The sequence below is a fragment of the Tachypleus tridentatus genome, chromosome 10 (assembly GCF_004210375.1).
Source record: "Tachypleus tridentatus isolate NWPU-2018 chromosome 10, ASM421037v1, whole genome shotgun sequence".
Lineage (NCBI taxonomy): Eukaryota > Metazoa > Arthropoda > Merostomata > Xiphosura > Limulidae > Tachypleus > Tachypleus tridentatus.
In genome coordinates, this window is record NC_134834.1 from 58,644,124 (window position 1) to 58,654,980 (window position 10,857).

The window sequence follows — 10,857 nt, forward strand, 5'->3', positions numbered from 1 at the left end:
TTAATGACTAAAATATGTAGTAGGACGTGTATAAAAATGTTCTGACAAATAAAAAAAACTAACTGAACTTCACCTTTTTAGATCAATAATCAAATAAACCCTTATGAAGATGGATGTGTTTGAGGAGCACATTGGGCATATAATGCTTTATGAGTTTAAGAAGGGTTTATTTGTTTGTTTGTTTTTTGAAATTCGCACAAAGCTACTCGAGGGCTATCTGCGCTTGCCGTCCCTAATTTAGCGGTGTAAGACTAGAGGGAAGGCAGCTAGTCATCACCACCCACCGCCAACTCTTGGGCTACTCTTTTACCAACGAATAGTGGGATTGAGCGTCACATTATAACACCCCCACGGCTGGGAAGGCGAGCATGTTTGGCGCGACGCGGGCGCGAACCCGCGATCCTTGGATTACGAGTCGCACGCCTTGCGCGCTTGACCATGCCGGGCCTTTAAAAAATAAATGTGTTATGTTCAACAACTATTTTGTGTGTGTGTGTGTGTTTTCGTATAGCAAAGCCACAAAAGGCTATCTGCTCAGCCCACCGAGGGGAATCGAACCCCTGATTTTAGCGTTGTAAATCCGGAGACATACCGCTGTACTAGCGGGGGGCTTTGAAAAGGGTAATAATGCTGCAGAAACTACATGAAACATTCAAGGTGTTTAAGGTGCGGAGTCTTTCAATGAAAGAAAATGTTGAAGGTGGTTTCAGAAGTTTATATCAGGTGACTATAGCTAAAGTGATGCGCCACGTTCAAGTCGTCCTGTTGAGTTTAATGATGACTTGCTGCTATATGCACTTGATGAAAATTGTGTTGTAACATTTGAAGAACTGGCACAGAAGCTTAATTACATCCATTCAACAGTTCACCGTCATCTGCAACAGCTTGGAAAGATGTTACAATTTGGAAAATGGGTCTCTTATGGTTTGAAGGAAGCCAACCTTAGAACAAGAATGGATATTTGCACTTATCTGCACTCTCGTGAACGTAACTCACCTTTTTTGGACAGGTTAGTGACTGGAGATGAAAAATAGATATTTTATAAAAATGTTAAGCGCCGCAGACAATGACTTAGTGCAGGTAAACTGGCTAAATCACACCATTAAAAGGGCCTCTACCCTAGGAAAGTTTGTTAAGCATTTGCTGGGATATTGTTGGTGTGATCCACTTTGAGTTGTTGCCACTCAATATAACAATTATATCCGACTTCTATTGTCAACAGTTAGAGTGCTTGAATGTTGGATTGAAAGTAAAAAGGCCTGCTTTGATCAATTATCAAGGTGTTGTGTTACATCAGGATAATGCACGGCCCCGTACAGCGAGGATCACATTTGCAATGATTGAAGAGCTAGATTGGGAAAAACTTCTACATCCTGTTTTCCGAAGTTTGCAGAACTATCTTGATGAAAAAGAGTTTGAAACACATGAAGATGTCAAAATTATCCTTTCTACATTTTTTTCCTTCAAACCCCAAGAATTTCATAGAAGTGGCATTCGGAAATTTGTGAATCGTTGGCAGGAAGTAATTAATAATAATGGAACATACATTATTGATTAAATAGCATTAAACATGTTTGAAATATTTTCTCTTTTTCTGAACATAAAATCGGACATTACTTAAGGGATTACCTGATACAATAGCCAAACTATAAAGTGAAGAAAAGTATCTTTATTCTTTACATGAACATCACCTTGCAACCGACTTGACAGAGTGTGAGTCATGTTGACGTTCTCAAGTCACAAACAAAACACATTTGATTTTTTATGTTTAACAAATGTGTACATTTTGCTAAAACCTTTCCATATTTCCTATAGATACACGTAGTAAAGTCAGAATTATAGTAATTATTTATTATCCAATACGTGGTCAGGCTAATGGACCGATCCCGTAAACAAGTTATTAAGTTGTAACACGTAAGGAATTTATTGATTATTGTATTCTCGTAAATCAACTAAGATTGTAGGCATTATACATAAACGTTTAGCAGTATTATCTCAACAGACGTAAGATTTAACACTGGAATTGGCGCACGAAACAATATGCTGTCATTAAAATATTCTTCTTGCAAAAAACAGTAGAGTATGACTTAATATTTCGCATAGATAAAGTCAGAATATATATTTTAGGCTCAAAAAGCATTTTTAAGAATCTTTTAAAAGTAACATAAGCCACACTTGTACACATTCTAAACCAGAGTCTTCATAACCACATGACACATTTACTAAAATAGTACGAGTTTTGATTTTTAACCAATGAGGTAAAATCTCACGTTTAACGTACAAAAAATGTACTAAAGTGTTTCATGTTCGGACAGCAATAAATTTACAGACTTACTGTTTGTTGTTGTTGGTTCTTATTAAGCACAAAGTTTAACAAAGCGCTATGTGTGCTCTGCCCATTACGAGTATCGAAACCCAATTTCTAACAGTAAAAATCCGCAGACGCATCACTATGCCACAGGGGGTAAACGTTTACAAACTAACAATGCTAAAATTCGAGGTTCGATTTCTAGTGGTGAACACATCAGATAAACCAATGTGAACTTTGCTTCAAACAAACAAACAGTGTACTAAATTCATTTGACTACTAAATTATTGTTTAGGAAAATAAAATAAACTTATATAAACGAAAATGATTCCTGGACATTTTGCATACGGAGCAAAGATTTTTTCACATATAAAGCATTATTAAATAAAGTGGAATACTAAGTAGAATACAAAGTTTTTTATGTTTAAATTTAAAGTAAAGGAGTGTTAAAATGTTTTTGTGTTTAAATTTAAAGTAAAGGAGTGAAATAACCTCGACTTGAATATGTCTCTGAACACAAAGTTTTTATATGAACATCTTCTCTGCCTAGATAATTGACATCTTTGACTGAGGTCTTGAGATTTTTTTCTTTCAAGAAGCTTTAGTTAAAGGAACGTTATAAAATAGAGAAATAATTAAATTATGATAAAAGTTTATTGTCTTTTTTGTGGCTGTTTTAGTTATTCTTCTTTTTCTGCTACGATGGTATCAACTCCTTTTTAGTCCCTTCTAAATCATTAGAAAAGTGTCAAGTTAACTATTATCAATAACTTTAGGCATATTTGTCGTTTCTTAAACGTTTGCATGGAGCTAATTGAAATATAAGAGTTATAAAATAGTACATTTTTAAAATTGTGGTATGAAAAGTGTAAAAATTGACGTATTTGTTTCTTTCTGTTTCAAGTCTTTTTTTTTTCCTTCCTATTTTTATTTTTTTTTCCTTCCTATTTTTATTTTTTTTTTACACAGTGTCGGATCCACTTCCACTAATAACGAAAATGGCGTAATATTTCATTTCCCTAAGTGGTAAACTAGTATTTTGCTTGAGCAATATATTCCTATTCCAATATTTAAACTTCAGGCTTAATTGTCAATTTTTAAATATCAGTTGGAATTTTCCTGAGATATAATGGTATTGGAATATTTATAAGCCAGAGAAAGATAAAGAGTTAATTTAATATATTTCCATGCGTGTTGCTTCGTATTGTCTATGATGTTAATGCTATGAACGTTGTAGTTCTGCACTGACATAAAACAATACACGTTAAACATCATTCAATATTGCACTCATATAAAAGTAAAAGTATCTCTGTACAATACATAAAGATAATATTGGGTTTGTGTGCATATATATATATATATATATATATATATATACATGCATGAACTGAGTAGCACACATTTTTTGTTCTTTTTTAATTACATAGATGAAAATCACAGTAAACGCTTCGAGTACAACAACGTTTTTTTTTTTTTTTCTTATTCTATGTCTAGTAAGTAATACTAGAAAAGCAGTAGGATGTACACGGATATTAAACATCATAAGTTGCAACATATAATTTCGATATGAATGTCTTAGTGTCATAAGAAAATAACAAAACACCTTAATTATTTAAATATTATAAGAATGCTTAGAGTAGAAAATACAAATTCAGTTGATTGCAGATGTTGATGAAGTCTTTTGGAAAGAATTACAAACTTCACTTGTAACAGATTTACCATTATATATTAATTTTAATATCGATGTTTGTTTCACTTAAATATATATTTAGAAATGCGTCAAAGTATGAATCAGTTGTATCAATATTCTTGGTATAAAACTGGCTGAGGGAAAGTTCTTGCCGAATTCAAAATGGTTAACGATCCAATCACTGTTTTATCTAAGGATGGTGTTGTTGTTGATGAGAATCCAGATATGTATCCCTCGTGTTCTGTTACTCGAGCTGAGGCTAAGAAATCAAGCTGAATAAAAATAAAAGGTGTTCAGAGGACGACATTACAAATTGTCTCAGACATTTTTTAATCTGACGAAAATCTTTTAAATAATTGTCTTTTTGACAGTTCTTCAAGGAATGACAATAATGGATGACAAGGATCTTGGAGATAATTGTCCTAATTACGATTTCTCGATAAATGAACATGATGGACTTGAGGGTTCTGGTTCACCTCGTAAAGTTCAGTTTGCTTGAAGAAAAGGATCAGCAGATCTCTATTTAAAGACGCACTTCCGAAAGATAAACTGGATAAAGGCTCCAAATGGTTATTTTTCGAAACTTGTGTGCCAATTGGAGACGACTGGGCTGTAGTTTATCAAATCATTGTTCCCAAAGACTGTCACTCTGAAATATTAAACGCTGTCCATGAACTTCTCAAGGAAGATTACTTAGATATCAACAAGACACCTAACAAAATTATGAGACAATTTTTGGCCAAAGATTAAGCAAAATGTTTCTAAATTTTGTAAAACTTGTTATGCCTCTCAGTTGGTCAAAAAACCTGAACAGAAAATTCAGTTGCTTCTTTGAAACTTACCCCAGCATTCAAAGAATACCTCAGTCGTATGATTATTGACTGTTTTAAGCCAAAAAGATAACATTTGTGTTTATGCACTAACACGTGCCATGTAAAATTATTATCAGTTGGTTATCTTTATTGATTGTGTTCTACACCTTTGTGATTAATGAAGTTTTATCATTCTTTGACTGTATATTATATTTAAGGTAATATTATCAATATGTGTATCTATTTTATATAATATTTTAGTTAAAAATTATCGAACGTCTAATCTCTAAATTTGTAAAAGATTCTTGAGTGTAAAAATCAATGTATGTTTTATGAAAGCACTATTGTAATCTACGAATATTGTTGCCAACTGAACATTCGAGGACTTCACCCTAAAAGTTTATAAATCTATGCCCCATGAGACAGTTTAATCTTGTTGATTTGCTTGAAAGCTATAACTGTGATTAATGCTTACTAGACGGAAAACTACAGATACACTGCTGGCCAAAATCCTAAGGCCAATAAACATAAAGAAAAATATGCATTTTGCGTAGTTAGACTCAATCACTTATTTGAGTAGAGCTTCGAAAGATGAAAATTAGAAAATGAAAAATAAAAAAAAAAAACTTTTTCAGCATTTAATAGGGAAAATGTGAACACTATGAAATAACCCTAAATACTAGCTGGCCAAAAGTTTAAGACCGTATAAAAGAGAAGTCCTAAACAGGGTAGGAAATATACCTTTCCCCAATTTAACATACACGCATAATTCACAATACGCAGACGACATCGCTATCTGGAGCACCTCCAGAAACCCAGTAATGGCCATGTCTTGCGTGCAAGAATCACTTAACAACGTCTCGACCTGGAGTAACAAGTGAAGAGTAGTTTTAAATCCAACCAAAACACAAGCAATAACCTTCTACAGGAAACTAAAAAGACAAAGAAAAACTCTAGAAAAAGTAAAATTATCACTCGAAAATACGCCCATTAACATGAGCAAACACATCACATTCCTTGGTATCACTTTTGACACAAAACTAACATGGAAAAAACATGTTAACAGCATACACTCATCAATTAGAAAACGCATTTCACACTTAATGACACAACCCAGCAAACACTCAAAATGCTCACCAAAAACCATTATCCAAATATACAAGGCTTACATCCGTCCACTAGTATAGAGTATGGATGTTAAGTCACATATAATATGTCAAATAACACACTCCAGAAAATCCAAGTTCAACAAAATAAAATACTAAGATCTGCATTCAGTCTACTATCATACACTCCAGTAAATTATATACATCAAATCAGCAACTTACCAACACTAAGAAACAGACCAACAGAAATATCACACAAATATTATTTAAAAGCAGAACACAAAACAAACTAACGGCATCACTCTATAAATTAACTAGTGCACCAACCAAATTTATTTCACCATACAACATATTTCAGGAATCACAAACCACACAACAAAGTACTTAAAGGGCAAAACTTACGTAAATATTATGTATTTTCTTTTTCAGGTCTCGGGCACAGGACAGGTAACACTTTCGGCGCCTGTCCTGTGAAAGTGAATTTTTCTCGAGGCGCTCCCGTTTCCCCCCACAGCAAAAACTTAGGCATTGGATCTTTAGATCCCAGCCCAGGCAACGTTATTGCCATGCCCTGAATCGGGTCGTTTATGTTCACATTTACTATGACATCTGCCTTTCGGGACGAGTTCTGGCTGTTTTCTCCGGTGCTACCTTTGCTTCGTTCATGAATAATATTAATTATGACCAACTTCACTCCTTCACCCAAAAAAGAGTTTAAAAAACCCAGCTAAATTCAATAACCTTCCACGAAAGGGGACGAAGAGGAACCATAACGTTCCTGAACACCCCAGTTGGAGAGAGAATTCTTCTGATTTCTCTCTCTCTAAACTAAACCCCTGCCACGTTAGTTTGCGTTTGCGTTTTGGGTAGGAAATGCCCAACAAGAGGTCTCAGTAGTGAGTTGCACGGCCGTCATTGCGAATAATTGCAAATATTCGCTTTGGCATGGTCGATATAAGCGTTTCCAGAAGGCTGGCTGAAATAATATTCCAAGTGGTGAAGATGGCTTCACGAAGATCATATACTGTTTGGAGTTGACGTTCATTTCTATAGACTTCCCTTGCCATCCTCCCCCAAACATTTCGGGCGAACACGCGGGGTCCAAAAGAATCACATTATTCACCATGAAAAAGTCCTTTGTTCTGCGAGCATTGTGGATTGCAGCGTTGTCCTACTGAAAGATCCAGTCATTTCCACACAAGCAAGGGCCTTCAGTCAACAAGGATGCTCTCTCCAACATGCCAATGTAGCCAGCTGCTGTTTGACGCTCCTATATAACCTGAAGTTCCATTGTTGCATGGAAGGAGAAAGCACCCCAGATCATGATGGAACCTCCTCCACTGTGTCGTGTAGAAAATGTTTCCGTTGGGATATCCTTATCGTGCCAGTAACGTTGGAAGCCATCTGGACCATCCAGGTGAATTTTGTTTCTCATCAAAGAACAAAACCTTCGTCCACTTTTCTATGTTCCATGTTTGGTGCTTCTCAGCAAAGTTTAACCAAGCTTTTTCGTGGTGTGAATGAGGAGGCGTGCCCTTTGAAGACATTTACGTTTTGTGAAGCCTTTCTCTCGTAGATGCCGTCTTATTGTTCTTGAGCTGCATTCTGCGTCTGTAAGGGCCTTAATCTGGTTCGACGATCGGCTGGTGTCTCCGTCGAATTCTCCTGCTCAACGCCGACAAAATTTTCTTGGGCTGATTACTTGCAATTTTCGTTCTGTATCCCTCAGGGTCTTTTACGAAATTTGCAAAAGCAGTTTTACAACGCCCAATCTCACCAGCGATGGCACGTTGAGAGAGACCTTGCTTTTCCCGCTCGACAATTCTGCCACGTTCAAACTCTGTCAACTTTTTAGCCTTTGCCATGTTTTTACCCAATGTATCACAGGAGATGTCAGTGGGAGATGTTGACAACGCTAATGCTTGAACACAAATGACTAAATTTCGTTACATGTTTACCGATTGACGCTTTGTTTCAGTATAGTCTTAAACTTTTGACCAGCTAGAATTTAGGCTAATTTCATAGTGTTTACATTTTCCCTATTAAATGCTAAAAAAGTTTTTTATTTTTATTTTCCCTTTTTCTATTTTCATCTTTCGAAGCTCCACTCAAATAAGTGGTTGAGTCTAACAACGCAAAATGCATATTTTTTCTTCATGGTCATTGACCTTAAGATTTCGGCCAGCAGTGTATTTTACCAGGATCGTTTATACATTTCAAACATTACAAATTCTTTAACTTCAGCGAATTAACTTCGAAAGTTAATATTTCTATGAGAACATAAGATATCTTAGTCGAAAAAAGTCAGTTTGTAAACGGCGTAAGGCCAGCCAAGAGCAGAAAACTAGCTAGCTTCTAAGCGAAGTGTAACAATATCAACTTAGAATTAATTCGCTCGCCGTGAAATGTTGATAAAATATTTAGTTCCATACTAGTTAGAAGACTGAATATTGTTAGTAAGTTTAAATACTTTTGTAAAAAAATCATTATTTGTAATAATTATTTATAACAACCGTTGTTATAAATTGTATAGTTGTTTGTATATAAAAATATAAAATAGAAAATTGTATGTATTAATTTTTTGGCAACTATCATAAATTTAGTACATATCGACATTCATTTAACTTCTAAATTAAAATTAAAAAATCTTATTAGTTGAAACCGTAATATGTAATATAATGAATCAGAGATTCTTTCGGATGTTACATAACTTTAGTCATGTTGAAGGTACTTGCATATGTTTCGCCTCTTAATAGTTCAACTGATTACAGATATAACATCTTTAGAAACAGCCTACAAACACTCTATCACATTGTTTAACGTTATATTATTTTAAGAAAAACAGAAGTTTTTTGATATATCTTATCATTACAGTATCAACTTTTAGCTTTTCATGTACATAACAGTTTATTTGTTAATGAAAAAGCATTACGTATCTTATTGATATTAGATTAATCTTGTAAATCTCGAGTTTTTACAATTGGAGATTATCTTGCAAAATAATGAGAAAATATCCACCAAATTGCCACAATCTCAAGATAGAAAAGGAAGTATCTTCTTTCATGATGTAATTATTTTAATAAAGTATAAACTATAAGCTGTAATGTTAAAAATATATTTCAGTGGTTCCCCATGTGATAGTAGAGAAGGAAAATATTTGATGCAGCAATATACTAAGGAAGATAATGATGTTTCATACCCTTTTCTATAATTAGACTCAGAACTAGGAGAATAAAGCCTTACTTGTTGTTGGCAAATATTCATTGAATAAATGAAATAAATCACAACTTTTCATGGTGTACCATTTTTATACCATGGTAAAATAGAGAGAACATTGTGTTACAAAAAAAGATCTAAAAAATTACACTAACTAACTAGTTAGCGACATTTTTAAATGTATCAAGAAAAAAATTAAAGATAGTAAAGTGAGGAAAAGCTTAGAACTGACTAAAAGTTCGTATTACATGCAGTGTTGCAAAATAAGCATATAAATGACTGTAACACGCTGCCTCGTACTTTGTGCTGGTGGGAGCGTTAAATTTCATTGTCTTATTACATTAGCCAGAGTTGATGGTAGATGTTATTGGCTAACTACGTTCCATCTAGTATACCAGTTCAAAGTTAAGGACGGCTAACGCATATAACTCTTATGTAGTTTTACTTGAATATCTGAAAACAAACAAGTACATTAAATATAGAGGTTTCTGATGAATACAGGTTTCCACTCTTCTAATGGCTCATCAGTATGTCTAAAAGCTTGTAAAACCATAAACTGAGTTTCGAAACCACTGGATGGCACAGCTCTGATAGCTCACTGTACCTTTTTGTTCAACAAACAAACAATGTATTGAATGCGTCATCATGATTGCATACCAGAGAAATTAACATTTGAGAAATTTTTAAAAAATGGGAATTTGTGTTTTATCTTCTCTTTTTGACTAGAAAAATAAATTTACGTTTTGACGTAAACTAAATATTTAAAGCTAATGAAAGAGTCATTCTTTTACTAAAGTTGTACAAGTCCTTTGTTAATAGGTAAAACATTCTCCTTTGAGAGCTTGCATAATGTATTCCCTTGTACACAGACACACTTTGATCTATGTATCGAATGCAAAACATTCTTACCGTTTGTTTTGATTTTTTTGTCCAGGCAAATCATTTATTTTCCGTAACATGACTGATTATCTGTTCAGCCATGTATTTGTTAACCTATGTTTTGAATTTTCCTATCCGCAGTGAATAATCTTTGTTTCGTCCTTGAATGTGTTAAATATTTATAAGTGTCATCATTCCATGAATATTATCACAGTTAAGTGTACTACATTTTGTTGTCCAACATGAGTACATTTTACTCGAGTTGTCAGCTCAGTTTAAAAACAATTTTTCTGAGGAGATCGCACAACGTATCTTTATTGTAAACATGGTGTCATATTTCATGTGTTGAAAACAAAGCAGTTCTCTCGACAAATCCTTGTTGTATTCACATTGAAAAACAAGCAGTTTTAACTTACGTTAATAATACAGCACAAAGAAAGAAAAATGGCCCGGCATGACCAAGCATGTTAAGGCGTTCGACTTGTAATCCGAGAGTCGCGGGTTCGAATCCTGGTCGCACAAAACATGCTCATCCTTTCAGCCTTAGGGGCATTATAATGTGATAGTTAATTCCACTATTCGTCGGTAAAAGAGTAGCTCAAGAGTTGGCGGTGGGTGGTGATGACTAGCTGCCTTCCCTCTAATCTTCCACTGCTAAATTAGGGACGGCTAGCGCAGATAGTCCCCAAGTAGCTTTGCGCGAAATTCAAAACAAAGAAAAATATATAAAACTATAATGTAACACAGTAAACAATGCTTCTTTTAAGTAAATATTTTAATGGCATGACGCCTTCAGTGGTTCAGCGGTATGTGTGCGGACTTACAATGCTAAAAACCTGGGTTCGA